Source organism: Tachypleus tridentatus, chromosome 2 (genome assembly GCF_004210375.1).
Source record: "Tachypleus tridentatus isolate NWPU-2018 chromosome 2, ASM421037v1, whole genome shotgun sequence".
Lineage (NCBI taxonomy): Eukaryota > Metazoa > Arthropoda > Merostomata > Xiphosura > Limulidae > Tachypleus > Tachypleus tridentatus.
The window spans coordinates 64,241,517-64,261,865 of NC_134826.1; the positions used below are offsets into that span (position 1 = coordinate 64,241,517).

Consider the following 20,349-nt stretch of genomic DNA (forward strand, 5'->3'; position numbering starts at 1 on the left):
AAATATTTTACATGTTCTTTTCAGTCTATTTAATACGCATGTATACGATGTGTTTAGTGTAGTCCAATTAAAAGTCGAAGCACGCTTAAGGGGGCGTGGATTAATTGCGCGGAGCTTATTCCTTTGTGAATCCAATTTTGAATGGTTTCAGTCAACACAACGTTCCGCCTGAGGCTTTTCAAATTGCGAAGTAATTACACTTTGTAACTCGAGGCGACTGGAATTTAATCGACACTAACAACTTGGCACGTGATGGTTGTTTACCTGACACCAGAAGTTAAACCGTAAGTTTAATAATCGTTAATAATCGAAGTATGAGCGTGATAACTTAAAAAAAAAAATTCAGAGTTTAGTTCACAGTTTTCGAAACTATGGGAATGCGTTATTTACATGGCCCGGCATGGCCTAGTGCGTAAGGCGTGCGACTCGTAATCCGAGGGTCGCGGGTTCGCGCCCGCGTCGCGCTAAACATGCTCGCCCTCCCAGCCGTGGGGGTGTATAATGTTACGGTCAATCCCACTATTCGTTGGTAAAAGAGTAGCCCAAGAGTTGGCGGTGGGTGGGGATGACTAGCTGCCTTCCCTCTAGTCTTACACTGCTAAATTAGGGACGGCTAGCACAGATAGCCCTCGAGTAGCTTTGTGCGAAATTCCCAAACAAACAAAAACAAACAAACAAGCGTTATTTACGTACGAAAAGTAGCATGGGTGACAGTTAAGATTATCTAATTTCCCCCTCGGTGGACTCAGCAGATAGCCCGATGTAGCTTTCTTATATGAAAACACACACACGCATACTTGATTTTCACAGTGAAAACTGTTTGTTTATTGTTAAGAGCAACATTATAGAGTGGGCTATCTGTTCCATTCTTCAGACTTTCTGCTGAAACACTGGGAGATTATGAAAAACTAGGCATTTCAACCTCCCATGCGGTTTTGTTTTGAGTTCCGTGCAAAGCTACACAAGGGCTATCTGCGCTAGCCGTCAGAAACTTAGCAGTAAAAGACTAGAAGGAAAGCAGTTAGTCACCGACTGCCAATTCTTGGGCCACATTTTTTACTAAAGAATAGTTGAATTAGCCTGCACATATAACGCTTTTACGACTGGAATGGTGAACATGTCTGGTGGGACGGGGATTCGAGCCATAGACCCGCAGACTGCTAGACGTGCGCCCTAATTACTTGGACTTGTTAGGACTTTTCCATACGGAGTGGCACTATAATGGCTCCGAAACAGGTTTAACTCACGATGACACTCTTTTAATTATTCGCCAAATAATGTAATGTTTATTGTGTCGTATTTTATAGCCGTATATAAGCAACATTTGCTAAAAGTTCCTCTACTTAAAATATAAGACAAAATAAAATAAAAAATGCCCCAAGGTTGTTTTAAACCTACTCCAAAAAAGTTGCTTCTTCGCTGTATATGTTACTTGTGGGCAGTTCTTCGTAGCTCACTACTTACGGTTTTCCAACTACGGATTAGGTGAATAAAATATAGTAAGAAGGGATGGAAATCTGTACCCTGTGATCTATCTTTGTCATGTGATTTCCCGAGTTTTTTTATTTAAATTTCGCCCAAAGCTACACCAGGTTTACTCTGTGCTATTTGTCCCTAATTTAGCAGTGAAAGAGTAGAAAAAAAGCAGCTAGTCATCATCACCTACCGCCAACTCGTGAACTACTCTTTTACCTACGAATAGTGGAATTGACCGTCACATTATAATGCCCCCGCGGCTGAAAGTGCCAGCATGTTTGGTGTGACAGGGATTCAAACCCGAGACCCTCAGATTACGAGTCGAGTGCCTTTACCATTTGGCCAAGCTGAGCCCTAAATCAAATGAAAGGTTTGCGGGTTGAAACTCAAGGGACCCGCGAATAACGCCGCAGTGTACCTATTAAACTCCCATTTAGATGCAGAGTAACTAAGACAGATTCATAATGTTACTTTTCTCTTATAGAGACGAAAAGATACTAAGAGATGACAAGTCTGGTGACTCTAGAAATGACTTTATTGCATAAATTGGATTGGTTTATCCCTTGGATAACGTGACTTTGCTGGACTTATGATACCTGTTAGTATCTGGTGGTGAATTTAAAGGATGGTGGGGGTGAGGTGTACAGGGTGAATTGCACCTTTCGGCATCGGGTTTTAGGTTTTTGTAGACTTGGTTGATAAAGATACAATCTAAACCTCTTCTCCCTCCCTTCTGCACTGTGACTGATATTTACTGTAAAATGTTATTTGGAACTTCATACAAAAAACGGCTAGACCAGCCGCTGAATCACTGGATTGTATCTTGTTATGAAATGAAAAAACAACCTTTATGATAATAATAATAAAGACATAGAACGTATATAAGTATATATATGGGTTGAGAATACGGTCCATATCATAACTTATGTTTACAATGGTTCATTCAACAATATTTTCTCTTCTCGACCTGTTGTGTAATCCATATATAGGCTTTGTAAGTATTACTACTGTTTGATATTTAGAGGAAAGTGAACCTTTGTAACGGTTTAACTGTATATTTCTCTCTCTCTCTCTTTTTTTTTATAGAGCAACGACAGTTGGCTTTCCCAAGATAGCGACCAGGTAAGATTTTGTTTTTTAATATATACATTGAACATCAATATTTAATTATGCGATTAAGTCACATCTTCCAAAGAAGAATGGTTCTAACTGGTTAAAATGGTATTCCTACCAAACTGCAACTTAAGAAACACCTTAAGTCTTTTCTTTAGTTGCGACTCAAAACTGGTCTTAGGGCTAGCCCTAAATATTTTCTCTCATTAACTTTACCTCAAAATGGAAATATGTTGTTTTTTTAAGTCATTTATGTTAAATATAATGTCTTTACTATTATGTTCGTTTGTTATTAATCACAGAGGTACGCATAGTTGGTCTGTGCTTTGCCCACCATAGATATTAAAAACTGATTTGTCGTGTTATAAGCCTTTTTACTCATCTCTGAACCTCTGCAGAGTGTTTTTAATCATAAGTAGTTTGTTTTATATTAAATTAAGGCTAATAATTGTCTTTTATATGAAAAGAGCATTTCCATCAAACACTCAGACGCCATTGCCGACGAGGCCTTTCGCACAATACCAGACATTAGAGCCAGGTGACCAGGTGGTTAAGGCACTCGACTCGTAATATGAAGGTCGCGGGTTCGAATCCCTGTTACATCAAACATGCTTGCCCCTTCAGCCGTGGGGGCGTTATAATATTACAGTCAATTCCACTACTCGTTGGTAAAATAGTAGCTCAAGAGTTGGCGATGGGTGGCGGTGACTAGCTGCCTTCACTCTAGTTTTACACTGCTAAATTAGGGACGGCTAATTCCAAAATAAATAAACACCAGACGTTATGTGTTGAACTCCCACCTGACCTAATTAACTCTGTGTTTGTTCCAATGTTCAGTAGACCGGGCTGGTCGACCTATGGATTATAAGATCTTAAGTTTGTGCTCCGTTGTCACACAAACACAAAAATTCCCATATCTACGTGATAAAAGTGATAGTCAACTTCCACAATTCGATCAGAGTAAGCCAAGAGATGGTGGCGGGTGCTGTTGATTTACTGCCTTCCCTCCAGTCTGTTAGGTTATAATCAGATATGGTTAATTATCATGAAAAGTCTAGTATTCGATAAAAAAGGAAATTAAGTTACTCTATGAAACGCTAAAAATAAACTAGGAAAACGTTTCAAACGTTTAAAAACATAATTAAAAATAATTAGCTGTTGGTTTTTTAAAGCAAGGCTACACACTGGATTATCTGCGCTAAGTCCATCATAGGGAATCAGATATAAAACCTTCCGTTTTAGTGTTGATGAAACTGTGTACTAGTAGTGTATTGCTATTGTGTACTATAGTTGTTTTGTATATTTGCTGATAACACTGTGTACTGGTAATGTATTGTTATTGTGTAACTAACTATAGTTGTTCTGTTTATCTACTGATAACACTGTGTACTGGTAATGTATTGTTACAGGGTGCTATATTTGTTCTGTATATCTACTGATAACACTATGTACTGGTAATGTATTGTTACAGGGTGCTACATTTGTTCTGTATATCTACTGATAACACTATGTACTGGTAATGTATTGTTACAGGGTGCTACATTTGTTCTGTATATCTACTGATATACAAAAAGGAGAATACGTCGAAAGAAATATTCAAACAATTTCCAGCAAGAGACTTAACTAGCTAGCATAGTAGCTCTATTGAAATTCGGTGTAGTCAAGACTCCAAAGTGCGAACTGAGAAACTGTTTCTGTTAAAAAAAATACTATTTAAATAAAATATTTAAATAAATAATAAATAAATGTTTCATAAAAGAACTCCTTTATTCATTTATTGTCAGATACTTTAAATTATACGAGCTAAATTGATAAATGGGTAGGAAGGTAAATCTATTGATAAATCATAAGAACGTGCGTTTTATTTCATCATCATAATAAACTGTTAAAAGTCACACTACCTTAATGATTTTTTTAATGTGAAATAGAGGGATTCGTTGGTGTTATTTCTAATTTATTGTGCGTTAGATCATTTTTCGCAACGTCACTCTACAGTCTCGGAAGGTACAACGCCCACTTCAGGAGGAATTTTACTCTACAGGATAGGGAGCTAATATTGACCCTCCACCCCGTCTCTTTGCATGCTTCCAGACGTCCATCAATCGTTCGCTGAAAAGGGAATTCTTTGGACCTAGTTTTCAACTTTCCAAAGGCACAGAAGGTCGTGGAAAATCACTTCGAACGTTAGAGCATAAACAAAATTTAGATGACGGACTGGAGCCTGGCATGGCCAAGCGCGTATGGCGTGCGGCTCGTAATCCGAGGGTCGCGGGTTCGCGCTCGCATCGCGCTAAACATGCTCGCCCTCCCAGCCGTGGGGGTGTATAATGTTACAGTCAATCCCACTATTCGTTGGTAAAAGAGTAGCCCAAGAATTGGCGGTGAGTGGTGATGACTAGCTGCCTTCCCTCTAGTCTTACACTGCTAAATTAGGGACGGCTAGCACAGATAGCTCTCGAGTAGCTTTGTGCGAAATTCAAAAACAACAAGATGACGGACTGAAACTGTAAATAAAAAAAGCAAATAATAAAATTATTGATGATGTGAAAAACAGTGTAGAATTATTTAAGTGATGCAGACCAATTGACGTTCCCGTATCTTTCTAATTCAGAAAGTTAAGCCTTAATTCGCATTTTTTAGGTTTTATTTCGACTCTAAAACTTAAAAAATCGACCAAACAATAACTTAAATGTGTATTGATTTTTGTTGTTATTTTTTCGCGTGTGCTGTTAGCTCCAAGTACTAATAAAAAACATCTACAAAAAATTTTCTTGTGTCAGTTGGAGACCTGACGTGGTCTAATAGCCAGCGCGCTCAATTTGCAATTTCCTAGTCGTACGTTTGAATCCTGTCACTGAGCACATTCGCTCGCCGTTTCAACCACTAGGGCATTATAATGTGACGATCAATCCCACTATTTGTTTGAAAGCGTTAGCTCAAGAGTTGACGTTGTGTCTAAAATTTCTAAATTAGGGACGACTATCACAAATAACCCTCGAGTAGCTTTGAGTGAAATTTCAACAGCCCCACAATGATACGTCTGTAAACGTACAACACGAGAAATTGAGTTTCGATCCACGTGGTGGGCTAAGCACAACAGCTCTTTTGCGCTTAGTTTCGAACTAGCTACCATTTGACAGCTAACAAAACAAACAAATGTGTCTGTTAATTTTGACGAACTCGGAACTGTCTACCGAGTGAAATGTATGTATATTATTTGTCGCGATTAAATACTCGGTTTCAGTAAACGGTCTTACCCTGATCGTCAGTTGGATTATGTTTCTGTACTCGTATTATCCCTTTATTTATTTATTTATTATTATTATTCATTTATTATTCCTAAATTTCAGTGAGCTGAAATAGGTAACGAGCGTTTAACAGTATTCGAGCAAGGTTGTCATAACAACGTTAAGTGAGATTATACGTTGAAATATCGAAACCTCCAGTATCCAGAAATACTTATTTTTGATTAAGGGTTTTTAATTGAATCGTGATGTATTTTTCACCAACACTTCATGCGCTTTTGTCGGTTAATTTGTTTGTTTTTTAATTTCGCACAAAGCTACTCGAGGGCTATCTGCGCCAGCCGTCCCTAATTTAGCAGTGTAAGACTAGAGGGAAAGCAACCAGTCATCACTAACCACCGCCAGCTCTTGAGATACTCTTTACCAGCGGAAAGTGGGATTTACCGACACATTATATTGCCCCCACGGCTGAAAGGGCGAACATGTTTGGTGCGACCGGGATTCGAACCCGCGACCCTCAGATTACGATTCGGGTGCCTTAACCCACCTGGCCATGCCGGGTCTTGTCGGTTAGTAAAATTCAGATAACTTACAACTGTTTTTCCTTCTCCTCCTGGTTGCTCGGCATTCATTGTGGGGCTTATAATATTAAATATTGAGTTTCTATATACACAAAGGGAGAGGGTGTCATGGCCTGGTGGGCAGGGCATTTGACTGGCAATCAGCCGGTGACGGACTTAATCCTATCACTGAATATGCTCGTCCTTTCAGCTTTAAGGCATTGTAGTGTGACAGTTAATCTCATTATTCTGTTAGAGTTGCCCACGATTTGTGGTGGACGGTACTGATTAGTTGCTTCCCTTCTAGTTTATCACACCTAAATTAGGGACGGCTAGCGCAAACAGCTCTCGAGTGGCATTGCACGGAATTCGAAAGAAACTAACAAACACAGGTTTTGTGTTTGGGAAGCAAACAAATACTCATGATATATAAGTGGAAACTTTGAAGCAGTTAATTTTCTTTGTTGTCTTTTGGCAATAGAATATCTTTTCATGATATTTTCTTCTCCCTATTTAATGGGATCCTTATGAGTGAAAATATCTGATAAATGATAAATAATAGCTTTTCATGGATTACTAGGAGTGCTTTGGATCCGTCTGGAGATTTGAAACAAGCCCATTATAGACATTTTCGTGACATCCGTGAAGGTCATTGAATAACGCGACTTCCATTGGAAATATCAGTTTTGGAACGGCTTTTCTCACACAGTAAAATGATTTATTATTACATGGTAAATACAAGAGTAAATTAATTCAGACTTTGTCCTATTCAAAGTAATAGTATTGCAGTTGTTTTATAAACAGATGATAGACTAATGCTGTGGCCGTTGTCTTGTTCTAATTATTGATGTTTCAGTAACATAGTGTATATTTCTTGGAGGGTTTACTTTACAGACAACTGATAAAGACTTATTGTTGTCGTTGTCTTTTTTACACTTGAGTAAAACACTGTTGTGAATTCATGGTTTCCAAATATTTCCATACAACTTTATCTAGTGTGTTGTGTGTTACTCAGCATTATACAAATAGCTTGAATGAACAGAGAGCTAGTACTTGTTCCTAGTATGGATTGAAAGTTACACAGACACATGTACCACACACACAGAGATATTTTTTTTTTAATCACAAGGTGCATTACACTTTTAATCATGACACATACATACATACCCTCATTGTTTTACAGCAAACATCGTTACGGTTTTTATTGTGACACACAGATCAACATCTCATTGTTTTACAGCAAACAGCTTTACGTTTTTCGTCGTATCACGCAGACATACTTACCACCCCCACATCCTTTTTATTTTACAACAAACTGCACTGCGTTTTTCATCGTAACACACAGACAAATATGTCCACTTTATGGGCCCCAATGTTTTACAGTAAACTGTTTGGATCAAAGCAAGCTAGAAAATATTGTATTTCACTTGTATTAGCATATACTACAAACAAACTTCTGATGACCGTCAAAATAGGTACGAGTAATTTAACAAACTGAGCCTTTCACTTACGCAGTTAAAAGTACAAAACATAATGTAAGTTTGAAAATTTATTTAAATATTTAATTTTATTAATTTTATATACTTTCAGAAGACCTCCTAGTGTTTCAGTTTACGAACTTATAGTACCAAAACGAGGGGATAAATTATTTTTAATGGACAGAACGCAGATAGCCTGTTGTATAGTTTTAGGCTTAAGCAAACCAAAATGTTCAGATAGTAATCGGTACGTGTTTTTATGCGCCAGTTCTTATGCTTTTCATTGTTTCTTTCTTGAAATAATTTAACAAAAGCTTCGCCTATTCTTCTTCTATTTTTCTTATTCATCCGATACTTGTTCGTCGAATCACGCACTGAACCAATCATTTTATTCGTTTTATAAATCGATTTTGTGAATCTCTTCTTGCAAGGCCGTTTATAATGACGTTACGAAATGTCCAAAACTCTCTCAGCGTCAGTGTTCGGTAGAAGAATGTTCAGCACGCGCACTGCACGCGAGAAAAGCAAACATCTACGAAAGTAGACGAGATTAATGGTTTCTGGTTATCTTTCAAATTGTTTTCGTTTTTCTCGTACAAACACGCACACATCTATTGATTAGATGTACTTGTACAGGGTCCGCGGATGAAATTCTCCTTCAAGAGTAAATAAAACCGAAATTAAGAGTTACAAATATTTTTATTTCTTGCTTTTGAAGTTCTTACGTCATCCTGTGTCATGGCCTAAAGAGTGCATATGTTTTCGTGATTCATGGCATGTGCACTTTTTACTGACGTCATGACAGTACAAACTGCAACGTTAAGTGCCCACTATGTGACGTGATTTTAGTATCTATTGACTGATTGACAGACAACGTACTACAATAGAATGGCGCGAGTGGTTGAAACAGGTAACCCTTCCAGGTGGATCTCTTTCGGGAATATGCTCTTATCAGAAAGTATTTTGCTACCTTTACAGAAAATAGCTCCACCTGTCAACCACTTTCGTGAACATTCAAAGTAAACAGTGTTTATGGCATGTATTATATAAAAAGAAATATTTTGTTTCGTATACCAACATAACTGTTTTTGTTCATTTTATTTTTTAAAAAACTCAATAAATAAATACTTTGATTTCACGCATAAGTAGATGCAAAACTGCAGTTATTCGTAACTTACTAACTTTATTCCTGGTTTACTGTCATTCATGTTGTAATATCTTTAGTCTAACCTTATGCAGCAAGATGGCGGATGACATGTGATTTTTTTTGTTTTATTAGTTACGCTTTTGGTATGTTTCTGATACTTAGCAGTAAGTAGTCTGTGATGCAACGAAACCAGTAAAATAAAGAAGAATTCGATAAATAAATGAATAAGAGTTTAATAAAGGAATCGAGGTTTCGTATACATAATCATCTAGAAGTAAAACTACCTTGAATCACAATGTGTGTGTGAGTATATATATGTATATATGAATGTAAGTGGGCCCGGCATGGCCTGGTGATTCGAGCCCTCTACTCGCACTCCGAGGGTTGAGGGTTTGAATCCCCGTCACACTCCAAACATGCCCGCGCTTTCAGCCGTGGGGGCATTATAATGTAACGATCAATCCCACTATTGGTTGGTAAAAGGGTAGCCCAAAAGTTGGCGGTGGGTAGTGATGACTAGTCTTACTCTGCTAAATTAGGGACGGCTAACGCAGATAGCCCTCGAATAGCTTTGCGCGAAATTCCAAAGCGAACAATCATTTTAGATTTAGCTGTGTTAGCAAATTGACCACTGGCTGCTCTATAATATGCAGTTTACACTGTGTTAGTCATTGGTCGACTAGATAGTTTTCTAGAAAACATGTATTCTCATAGTTTTCTGCTGACGAAATGTCTTTATGGGAACAACGATTACTGTTCTGAAAGTGCTGAGTGGACAGCAATCATAGAACAGATCACTATAGCTTGATGCACAATATCTACTGTAATTGAAAAAGGCGTCACGCATCATGAAATTTTAGACGGAACACAAGAAACGGTTTCAAGATTGCTGAGCAACCCCGAGTCCACTTTAAAACCTCTACGGGGATATTCATTTGCTTTAACTGACTCGGGAAAGAAGTGAACTGGGATGATAAATACAAATTATAACTTTGTGGTTTGTTTCGAGACGTATTTACACGACACGAGCGTTCCATGGAAGTCTGCACCCGTACTGTTTTGTTTTGAATTTCGCGCAAAGCGAAACGAGAGCTATCTACGCTAGTCATCCCTAATTTAGCAGTGTAAGACTAGAGGGAAGGCAGCTAGTCATCACCACCCACCGCCAACTCTTGTTTGGTGTGACGGGAATTCGAACCCACGACCCTCAGATTACGAGTCGAGTGCCTTAACCACCTGGCCATTCCGAGCCTATTGTTTTATTATTGTGTGTTATAGTTGTTTTGTGTATCTTCTGATAACACTGTGTACTGGTAATGTATTTTTATTGTGCACTATAGTTGTTCTGTATGTTTACTGATAGCACTATGTACTGCTAATGTATTGTTATTGTGAACTACGAGGTCTGTTAAAAAAATACGCGGACTGACGTCATAAAACAAAATGTACTTTATTTAGAAGTTACAGGTCTGGGACCCCTTCAAAGTACTCTCCTCCCCAACGCACACACTTATCCCAACGGTGTTTCCACTTGTTGAAACAGTCCTGGTACGCTTCTTCTGTAATGTCCTCCAGCTCCTTCGTCGCATTTGCCTTAATCTCGGGAATCGTCTCAAATCTTCTTCCTTTCAAGGGTCTTTTGAGTTTGGGGAACAAGAAAAAATCGCAATGAGCAAGGTCAGGTGAGTAGGGGGGGTGCGGAAGAACAGTGATCGAGTGTTTGGCCAAAAACTCACGAGTTCTGAGGGCTGAATTTCGCACCAACGCGGTGCATCTTCAATTTTTCGGTCAAAATCTCGTAACAAGATCCAACTGATATCCCACACTCTTCAGCAAGCTCCCTGACAGTCAGACGTCGATTTGCCCGCACCAGGACGCTCATCATCTTCAATGGACTGTCGACCATCCTTAAAACGTTCATGACACTTGAAACATGCCGTACGCTTCATAGCAACATCACCGTAAGCCGTGTTAAGCATAGCAAAAGTTTCAGTCGCATATTTTTTAAGTTTACCACAAAATTTCAGAAGTCGTTGCTCCTTCAGGTCATTCATTCTGAAATCCGCCAAACGAAAAAATCGCACTTCACTTAAAACCGCGTAGCTAATACACAAATGAAGATATCTGCAATCGGGAAATGGCGTCGTAATCAGCTGATCTGTGCAAACCTAGCGACACCAAGCGGATTCCCCTGGAACCAACTGGAGCCGCGCAATTCAAACAGTCCGCGTATTTTTTGAACAGCCCTCGTATAGTTGTTCTGTTTTAAACTGTTGTAAGTGATGTAACTGGAAGATTACATGGGTAGTTCTTAGTCATGTGACAACGGAACAAAATGATAAAAACTTTTAACAAAGAAGGGATTACGTGGAAAGAAATATTCAGGTAAGAGAGTCGACTTCCAGCAAGGGACTAAACTAACTAGAATAGCAGCCGTACCTTCAGACGGAAAAATGGGAATTTGTACGAAAAGGTGCTCATATCTTTTAGTGTCTTTAGTCCAGGAGGAACTCGAGGAGGTATGAAATGAAAATCCTTTTATTCCTTTTTCAGGACAACTCAATGAGCCTCTAGGGCTTTTAAGTGTTTCAGTGTAAAGCCAATAAAATACTACTGTATTAAGCCCTTTACTTGACCTGATCTGAATAGGAAGTACCGCATTTCTGCATGCAAAGCTTTGTGTTTGATGCGTTTAGTTAACTTGAAAAGGAAATGCTACATTTGTTTCTGTTATTGTCATGAAACTACAAATATGTATAGAACATAACGTGAAACTTGCCGTTAACCAGTCTTATACTTTGAAAGGATATGACAAACAACAAACCGAAACTCATTGGCTGAAATAGCTGTTCGTATTTTTTAATATGAAACAGTTTTAACGAATGACCACGCTGATATTTTGGTTGTTAACTTCTTTTTATATTGGCTATTATATCTGAGTGAGGTCTAGTGGCCAACCAATCGAGTTCTTGACTTGTAGAACACGATTTGTATTTTCTCTTCTCTTCTTCTTTATGGGTCATTGGGTATGTTGGAAATTTTTATACGCAGGTCTATTGGTATATTGGTCTAGTGGCCAACCAATCGAGTTCTTGACTCGTAGAACACGATTTGTATTTTCGCTTCTCTTCTTCTTTATGGGTAATTGGGTATATTGGAAATTTTTATACGCAGGTTTATTGGTATATTGGTCTAGTGGCCAACCAATCGAGTTCTTGACTCGTAGAACACGATTTGTATTTCCGCTTCTCTTCTTCTTTATGGGTAATTGGGTATATTGGAAATTTTTATACGCAGGTCTATTGGTATATTGGTCTAGTGGCCAACCAATCGAGTTCTTGACTCGTAGAACACGATTTGTATTTTCGCTTCTCTTCTTCTTTATGGGTAATTGGGTATATTGGAAATTTTTATACGCAGGTCTATTGGTATATTGGTCTAGTGGCCAACCAATCGAGTTCTTGACTCGTAGAACACGATTTGTATTTCCGCTTCTCTTCTTCTTTATGGGTAATTGGGTATATTGGAAATTTTATACGCAGGTCTATTGGTATATTGGTCTAGTGGCCAACCAATCGAGTTCTTGACTCGTAGAACACGATTTGTATTTTCGCTTCTCTTCTTCTTTATGGGTCATTGGGTATGTTGGAAATTTTTATACGCAGGTCTATTGGTATATTGGTCTAGTGGCCAACCAATCGAGTTCTTGACTCGTAGAACACGATTTGTATTTTCGCTTCTCTTCTTCTTTATGGGTAATTGGGTATATTGGAAATTTTTATACGCAGGTCTATTGGTATATTGGTCTAGTGGCCAACCAATCGAGTTCTTGACTCGTAGAACACGATTTGTATTTTCGCTTCTCTTCTTCTTTATGGGTAATTGGGTATGTTGGAAATTTTTATACGCAGGTCTATTGGTATATTGGTCTAGTGGCCAACCAATCGAGTTCTTGACTCGTAGAACACGATTTGTATTTTCGCTTCTCTTCTTCTTTATGGGTAATTGGGTATGTTGGAAATTTTTATACGCAGGAGGGTCAGGGGCATAAAAACCTCTTCCTCCATCCAATCCTTGTACTTTCGGTTGTGGCTGCATTATAAGGTTGAATATTCCTTCTTTAGATTTTGAATCAGCGTTTGAAAGTTGGGTGATGGTGGTGGAGAGCTTTTGATATATATTTCTGGTGTCGTGTTCACAAACTAAGCTGTACATGTATCTGATAATATATCAAGTAAAACATAAACTTCCACATACAGATGATTTCTGTGAATCAACAGTTACCATGATACAGTGACAGTGATAGCGTTTAATACATTTTTAATCGATACGTTGTTACTGTTAATTTACTATTCAAGTTATCGTAAGGCTTCAGTTTAGTGGTGTTTTTCATGTTCAAAATTAGCTTAATTAGTTTTTTTTTTATTAGAAGTATTAACTGAAAAGTGGGGGTGGGGGTGGTGTGCAATACCTTTATCCCCACAGGCTACGTGGCACCAGTTTAAGCCATTACATATGTATAATATTGTTTAAGTGACTTTCTATTATAACTTAGCATGTTTGTTACAGCTTTTGCACTAGGGACACGTATTTTAATAATATTTTTTCAGTATAATTTTCAATCTTATCAAGTTCTTTAAGCGTTGGTAATCAACGCGTGCACAAGCGACATATACAAACTTGTCGCTTGCTTATTCACGAGGTGACACATGAAGAGCACCAAATGTAATCAAAGACATGACAACTGATGTATTAACAACATGAGTTTTAGCAATGGTGCAAGTGAAGTCTTAGCATGATGGACGTTTCATATTTCAGTAACTCACGATGAGGGCTTGCTGATTAGACTTATTTATTTTAAAGATTATTTCGGATAAAGCTACACAAGGGCTATTTGCGCTGGTCGTTCCTTAATTTTATCTCCGCTCTTCAATGGCACAGTGGTATGTCCGCGGATTTACCGTTAAAAACCTGGTTTCGATGTCTGTGGTGGGCAGAGTACAGACAGCACATCGTATGGTTTTTTACTTAATTTTGAACAAACGAACAATTTGTATCTGATAGATTATAAGGAAGTAAGGCAATTAGCTAACAGTACACAGCGCCATCTATTGAACCACTCATCACCACTTCTTAGTTGAATATGAGAATTATTCTTATTGCTTATTGCCGAGTTCGTTATTACAGATCCATCTACAACTAAACCAAAAGTACTAACTATAAACCAATATAACATACAAATGGTTTGTGTGTTATATCATTTGTATAATAAATTGGAGCAACTGACTTGTTAAGTCTCAATACACGTGCTCTGTAAGACATTTAATCAAACCATTAAACTGCATACTTACTCTTTACATCTACTGTAGATCCGAACGAAAAAGTTGTAAGGTTATGAGCTGTTATTAAATGAATTAAAAGTTTAAAAATATCTAACACTCATACTGTGAGCATGCACGTGTTAGTCAAATACTTATTGTTTTATCAGGTAGCTAGGGATCTCGACCCACAGTCTATAGGTCACGAGTTCGAATTCCTGTTCCACCAAACATGCTCACCCTTTCTGCCGTGGGAAAGTGATAACGTGATGGTCAACCCCACTATTTCGTTAGTAAAATAGTAGCCCAAGAAATGTCGGTGCATAATAAAGACTAGCTGCTTTCCCTCTAATCTTGCATTGCTAAATTAGGGACGGCTAGCGCAGATAACCGTCGTGCAGTTTTTGCGCGAGCTTAGGCTTTTATACTACGAGGCTATGCCGCTGCATTTATAATGTTGTATTACATATATCTTTGAACACAGTTGTGTGGTAACATTGAACAGTTATCTATATAGTGTTTAGGTGTTGAGATACTTTGAGTATAAAATGGATTTATATAAATAGAAACTGATTATACGATCCTGGAACATTAAACACATCGAAAAACAATTGTGGAATAAGTAGGGTGGTAGGGAACAAGGATTCCTCATTATTCAGTCTGCTCCAATAAAAACGCATCAAAATTAGGAAAATTTTCTCATGAAAAGAAGGACATGCACTAAATTTAATCCAGAAACCAGGAACAACTAGGGCCCTTAATCAAGCCCTGGATTCCTGTCATAATGTTTGCAGCTGTGGCTCATACTCCTTCACTTCTCATGATCAAATAAACCTTTTAAATCACCTCTGTGTTATAATTACAGGATTTACAATGCTCGAAATAGGGACTCGATACTTATTATTAGCAGAGCAAAAATAGCCTATTACGTAGCTTTGTGCTTCACTTCAAACAAACAGTGATAATATATAGGTTTCAGTGAGTTAAATCTCATATATATTAAGCCTAACAATATATTCCATAATTATGTATAAATAAATTAATAAACACAATATTAACGTATTTTAGAATTATCATTTATTTTTTGTTATACAATTAACTGTGAATAATTTTTCTAAGAAAAAGTGAGAGAAAGTTTGATATTATAGTCACAATACAGTGCAGCGCCTAATCGTTCTGTCTCTTGTAATTAATCACACACGTTCATTGGTTTGTTTTGTTTTTTGAATTTCGCGCAAAGCTACTCGAGGGCTATCTGCGCTAGCCGTCCCTAATTTAGCAGTGTAAGACTAGAGGGAAGGCAGCTCGTCATCACCAATTCACCACCCACCGCCAACTCTTGGGCTACTCTTTTACCAACGAATAGTGGGATTGACCGTCACATTGTAACGCCCCCACGGCTGACAGGGCGAGCATGTTTGGTGCGACTGGGATTCGAACCCGCGACTCTCGAATTACGAGTCGAACGCCTTAACACGCTTGGCCATGCCGGGCCCAGGTCCATTGATTACAAGTTTTATTATCATTATCTAATGTTATACTAGATGGGGTATCCGTCCATTAAACGGGTGAAATAAGAACTCGTTTATAACAAAGGATAAGAAATTGTGCTTTTTCCCTCTTAACATAATAAACAATAAAAATGCAATAAAATTAAAGAAATATACCAGTACTGAAAAGAAAAAATATACTGTTTTCAATAACTCTATGAACATAAATAAGTGGGGATCCAACCCCATACCTTTATGACCTTTCTCATGTCATCCTGTGTCACTGTGTTAAATGTTGTGCTAATTGGTTAAGAAATGTGGAAATGTATAAGAAACAGATATACAGATAGATATGCGTTGGTTTGTTAGATGAAGAAGCAAGAAGAAGAAGAAGATAATTAAGATGATAATATATCATCCACTTTTTACTATTATTTGTATCTGTTCAGAATTCATATAAAATATAGTCTAAATCTAAATCTAAATCTAAAGCGATCTATTCGTAGTACAATTAACTCACATGGTTACATTACATGTACGAAGCTTTTTTTCCCTAAAGATTAATAAATTGAAATTATACGGGTAGTTGAAGTGTACTGTGACCGGAGCAACGTTCCAGCACTGGTAATTGTAACTGAAACTAGACACTTCAAAAACTAAAGATATATATTTGTACAATAATGGGTCCGGCATGGCCAGGTGGTTAAGTTACTCGACTCGTAATGTGAGGGTTGTGGGTTCGAATCCCCGTCGCACCAAACATGCTCGCCCTTTCAGCCGTGGGGACGTTATAATGTTACCGTCGATACCATTATTTGTTGGTAAAAGAGTTGCCCAAGAGTTGGTGGTGGGTGTTTATGAATAGCTGCCTTCCCTCTAGTCTTACACTGCTAAATTAAGGACGGCTAGCGCAGATAGCCCTCGTGTAGCTTTGCTCGAAATTTAAAAACAAACCAAATCTAAACAATAAATAATTCATACTAAGCTCGAAATTAAGAGTAATTCATAGCAAAACTTTCAGAATGTCAAAGAACACTCGGGCTGTTATATACGCTATGCCACTCCTGATATCAGCTACTGTGTAACTGTTCTAGCTCAATAGCATGTGGTTAGAGCGTTAAAATACTGAAAAGTTTTTTATTTATCCCATGTCACGTGGCTATTAAGACACACAAGTACTTGCGCAGGGTCTCCGAAAATGTTCTATTTCAAGAATAAAGAAAACCGAAGTTAAGAGTAACAATTATTTTTATTTCTTGCCTTTGAATGTCATATATCATACTGTGTATTAGACAGTAGAGTGTATAATTCCTTTCGTGATTCATAGCATGCGCACATTTTACTGACGTTATAACAGTACCAATTACAACGTTAAGTGTCCCTGGCATTCTGAAAGTTTAATTATCGAAAACTATTAATTTCAGGCTTTAAAATGATTAACTTATTCTGTAGACACGTATTTTTAATTTCTGAAATATGACTTCGTTTTATTATCATCTGACTGACTAACAACACACTATTGTATTGCGATGCAAATGGTTAAAACAGGTGACCCTTCCAGGCAGCTCCTGCTACTTTATAGGAACTACACCATTTATAAATATATATTTTACAACTGCACTGTGTATTTGAACCGTACGATTTTTAAGAGGCTTATTATTTACGTGATATACAACAATGGTGTAGTACTAAATTTTATACTACCAGAGCCTTTCCAAAATTTGTCAGACGTGTGATGTCATCATCACCGTAAGATTTTATGTTCAAAACCTAATTTCCATTTTCGTGATATTGTAAAAGATAAACGAAATATATGCATCATTACTTACCTGAGACAAATTACATTAATGCTAAAAGGGAAGTTGAGTTGCATGTTTTCTATTAGCAAAATATATGTATTTACTTTGGTACTTATGTAAATAGTTCCAAATAAGTAGTGATGCATATATTTTCCTTATTTAAAATGGGCTCACAGAAATGGAAATGATTTAGTTAAATTCAGAATACAAGAATTTTACCATTTATACTGTCGTTCCACTTCTGATTAATATTGATTTATGTGTAAATTGAAAGACACATTAACTGACCGGGTCAACAACAGAAAATCATATTATAATTAGATTAAGCTTATGAAATTGAAAAATTAACAGTGTTAAGTGTGAATAAGGCATTGTACACAAACTATATACGTTGTTTTTTTTTTTTGTAGGCTTGCACACCTCTACTCGGTGGAGGTAATGACAGAGATGTAAGTAAAATTTCTTATGAATCATTGTTGCAAGAGATGTAAGAGAAACTTAGAAGAGTAATTTAGGTCATGTTTATCAAATTTCTTCCAGTTACAAACACTTATAATAATGGCATCTAAAAGGATTTTGAGCTTTAGTAACCTTAGGATCCCTTTAAAAAAATTATTTCTTCATGTATAATAATTTTTTTAAATGACAATTTGTTTATAACTGCCAGAATAATTTACTTCGTAAACTTATATCTGTCCAACTTGATCTGTAGAGAAACCGTACACACTAGTAAATTGTAAAATATGTTATGGAAAATAAAAACTGTAAAGTGTAGTACTTTAAAATGTTAACATTACTCACCTTGCATTGTTTCTAACATTTATATATTAACAGATGGAAACACGTAGTGAAATGTCTTTTTCGTTGTTCGTTTGTTAGTATTTCTGTGACATTACAAATACATAAGTGTTTTATGTAAATTAGAGAGATTACCATAACAGTTTCATATTTCTGATTCTTTCTCAGGCCAGTGGTGATGGGGCCTGGGATTTTGAAGAAATATGTCTTGAGAGGGCAAGTAAATCTTTAAAGGACTCTGTACTTTAAATATATCATAGGAAATAAATCACAGATCTCTTGAGTACACGTTTTATTGTCACTATTTTAAAGTTAATTAAGCACATAGGTTGTTTTGTGTATGTTTGTCATGGATTTTTTGTGTTTTGATAAAAATTTCTGAAAATCATTAAATATTTCTCATAGGAAGGTTAATAACAGATATATTTTGAAACATTATATATATATTGCTATTTAAAGGTTTTGAAATAAAGAAATGCTGACTTTATTCCGTTTGTACTTATTTAAATATCATTAGTTTAATTAACTCTTACTTCATAGTCAGTATTGAATGTTTTTAAGGAAGTTACTCTACTTAATTAAATTATAATTTAACTTGTATATTAACAAAATAAATACAAAACAAGGCACACAAAACAAATAAGCTTTATGAATAAACTTCATTGACACACAGGTTATTGTTTTTTGTTAAGAAACTTGCAATATCTAATTTAATTTTTAACAACACTACATTAATATTCTAAACATGACACAAGAAATAGACACAAAAGAAAGGCTAGAGAAACATTATTAATGAAACAGCTGCAATCGATAATGGAAGTAAACCATGGTTCCTTCCCATATAAAGGATTGACCTCACTATCTAAGGTAGTATCTCTTCACATTGTAATTCCCAAACAGCCAAAAGGGGTGAGCATTTTGCAATGGAGATTTTCACCTGCCACTAATAGATTAGGAATAAATGTGCATTATCCTTTTGTGACAGCTAAATTGTATGTATCTATCAACAATGAGCTTGGACATGCAAATTAAAAAAGTTATTACTTCAGCTGTGTTGTTAGCAATAGCATAAGGACTAATTTTATTTAGTTTTTCAGAGTAGACTTCTGGTTCTCAGTTTTATGGAAACATTATTAACACATTTTTGTATTCTTTAGCCTTTTAATGTGTGCCCAAACTTCTTTTGATAACTGTGTGTTTACATCTAGAAACGTTCCCCGCTTGTACAGTGGTAAGTCTACAAATTTACAACACTAAAATTAGGGGTTCAATTTAGTGGACTTGGTAGATAGCCCAATGTGGCTTTGCTATAAGAAAACACACACATCTAGAAAACAACTGAGCCTTGGTTTTTAAAATATTCAAACAATATGAAGTCTTTACAGCATTTGATGTTTTACAGGGAGAATCGGGACTTGGATTCAGTATAGCAGGGGGTGCAGATAATCCTCATGTTGAAGGTGATACAAATATTTATATCACTAAACTTATTCCTGGGGGTGGAGCAAGAACTGATGGAAGATTGAAGTAAGTTATTTTATAATTTAATTTTAACAGTTTTGTTCTTTAAAATTGAAAATTGGCAGAAAATTTGTTGAAATATATTACTTTTCTGTTAAGTTTTAATAAATAATTATAAGTTCTTATTTTTGAATATGTTTATATAAACTGATTATATTAATAAGAAATTACTAAAACAGATTTATTCATATTTGGTTTTAGAAAAATACTACTAGTACTTTATTTGCAAAATGCCATTTTTTATGTAATCAAGATAGTTTTACATATTTATGTGTATGTGCTTTTTTATTTCAAAATACATGTGAGTATCTATGTATATAGATAGATATATAGAGAGCATAGATAAACATTTATTAGGTAAGTGTGGTTATTACCTATATAACTTCATCATTTTACCTTTGCCC

General features: G+C 36.5%; 1 protein-coding gene and 1 long non-coding RNA gene across 3 annotated transcripts in view; both read left to right on the top strand.

The window, feature by feature from the left end:
* LOC143244009 (uncharacterized) overlaps positions 1-18,705 on the top strand; it is a 58,524-nt gene extending 39,819 nt beyond the window's left edge. For both annotated transcript variants that reach the window (XR_013024865.1, XR_013024866.1), the window contains 3 exons: positions 2,563-2,598; positions 18,037-18,075; positions 18,593-18,705. This is a non-coding gene — a long non-coding RNA (uncharacterized LOC143244009). The remainder of the gene's footprint in view (positions 1-2,562; positions 2,599-18,036; positions 18,076-18,592) is intronic.
* Positions 18,706-19,698: 993 nt separating this feature from the next.
* LOC143244008 (disks large homolog 1-like) overlaps positions 19,699-20,349 on the top strand; it is a 35,996-nt gene continuing 35,345 nt past the window's right edge. The window contains exon 1 of the mRNA XM_076487947.1: positions 19,699-19,951. The gene's annotated coding sequence lies outside the window, so the exon portion shown is untranslated. The remainder of the gene's footprint in view (positions 19,952-20,349) is intronic.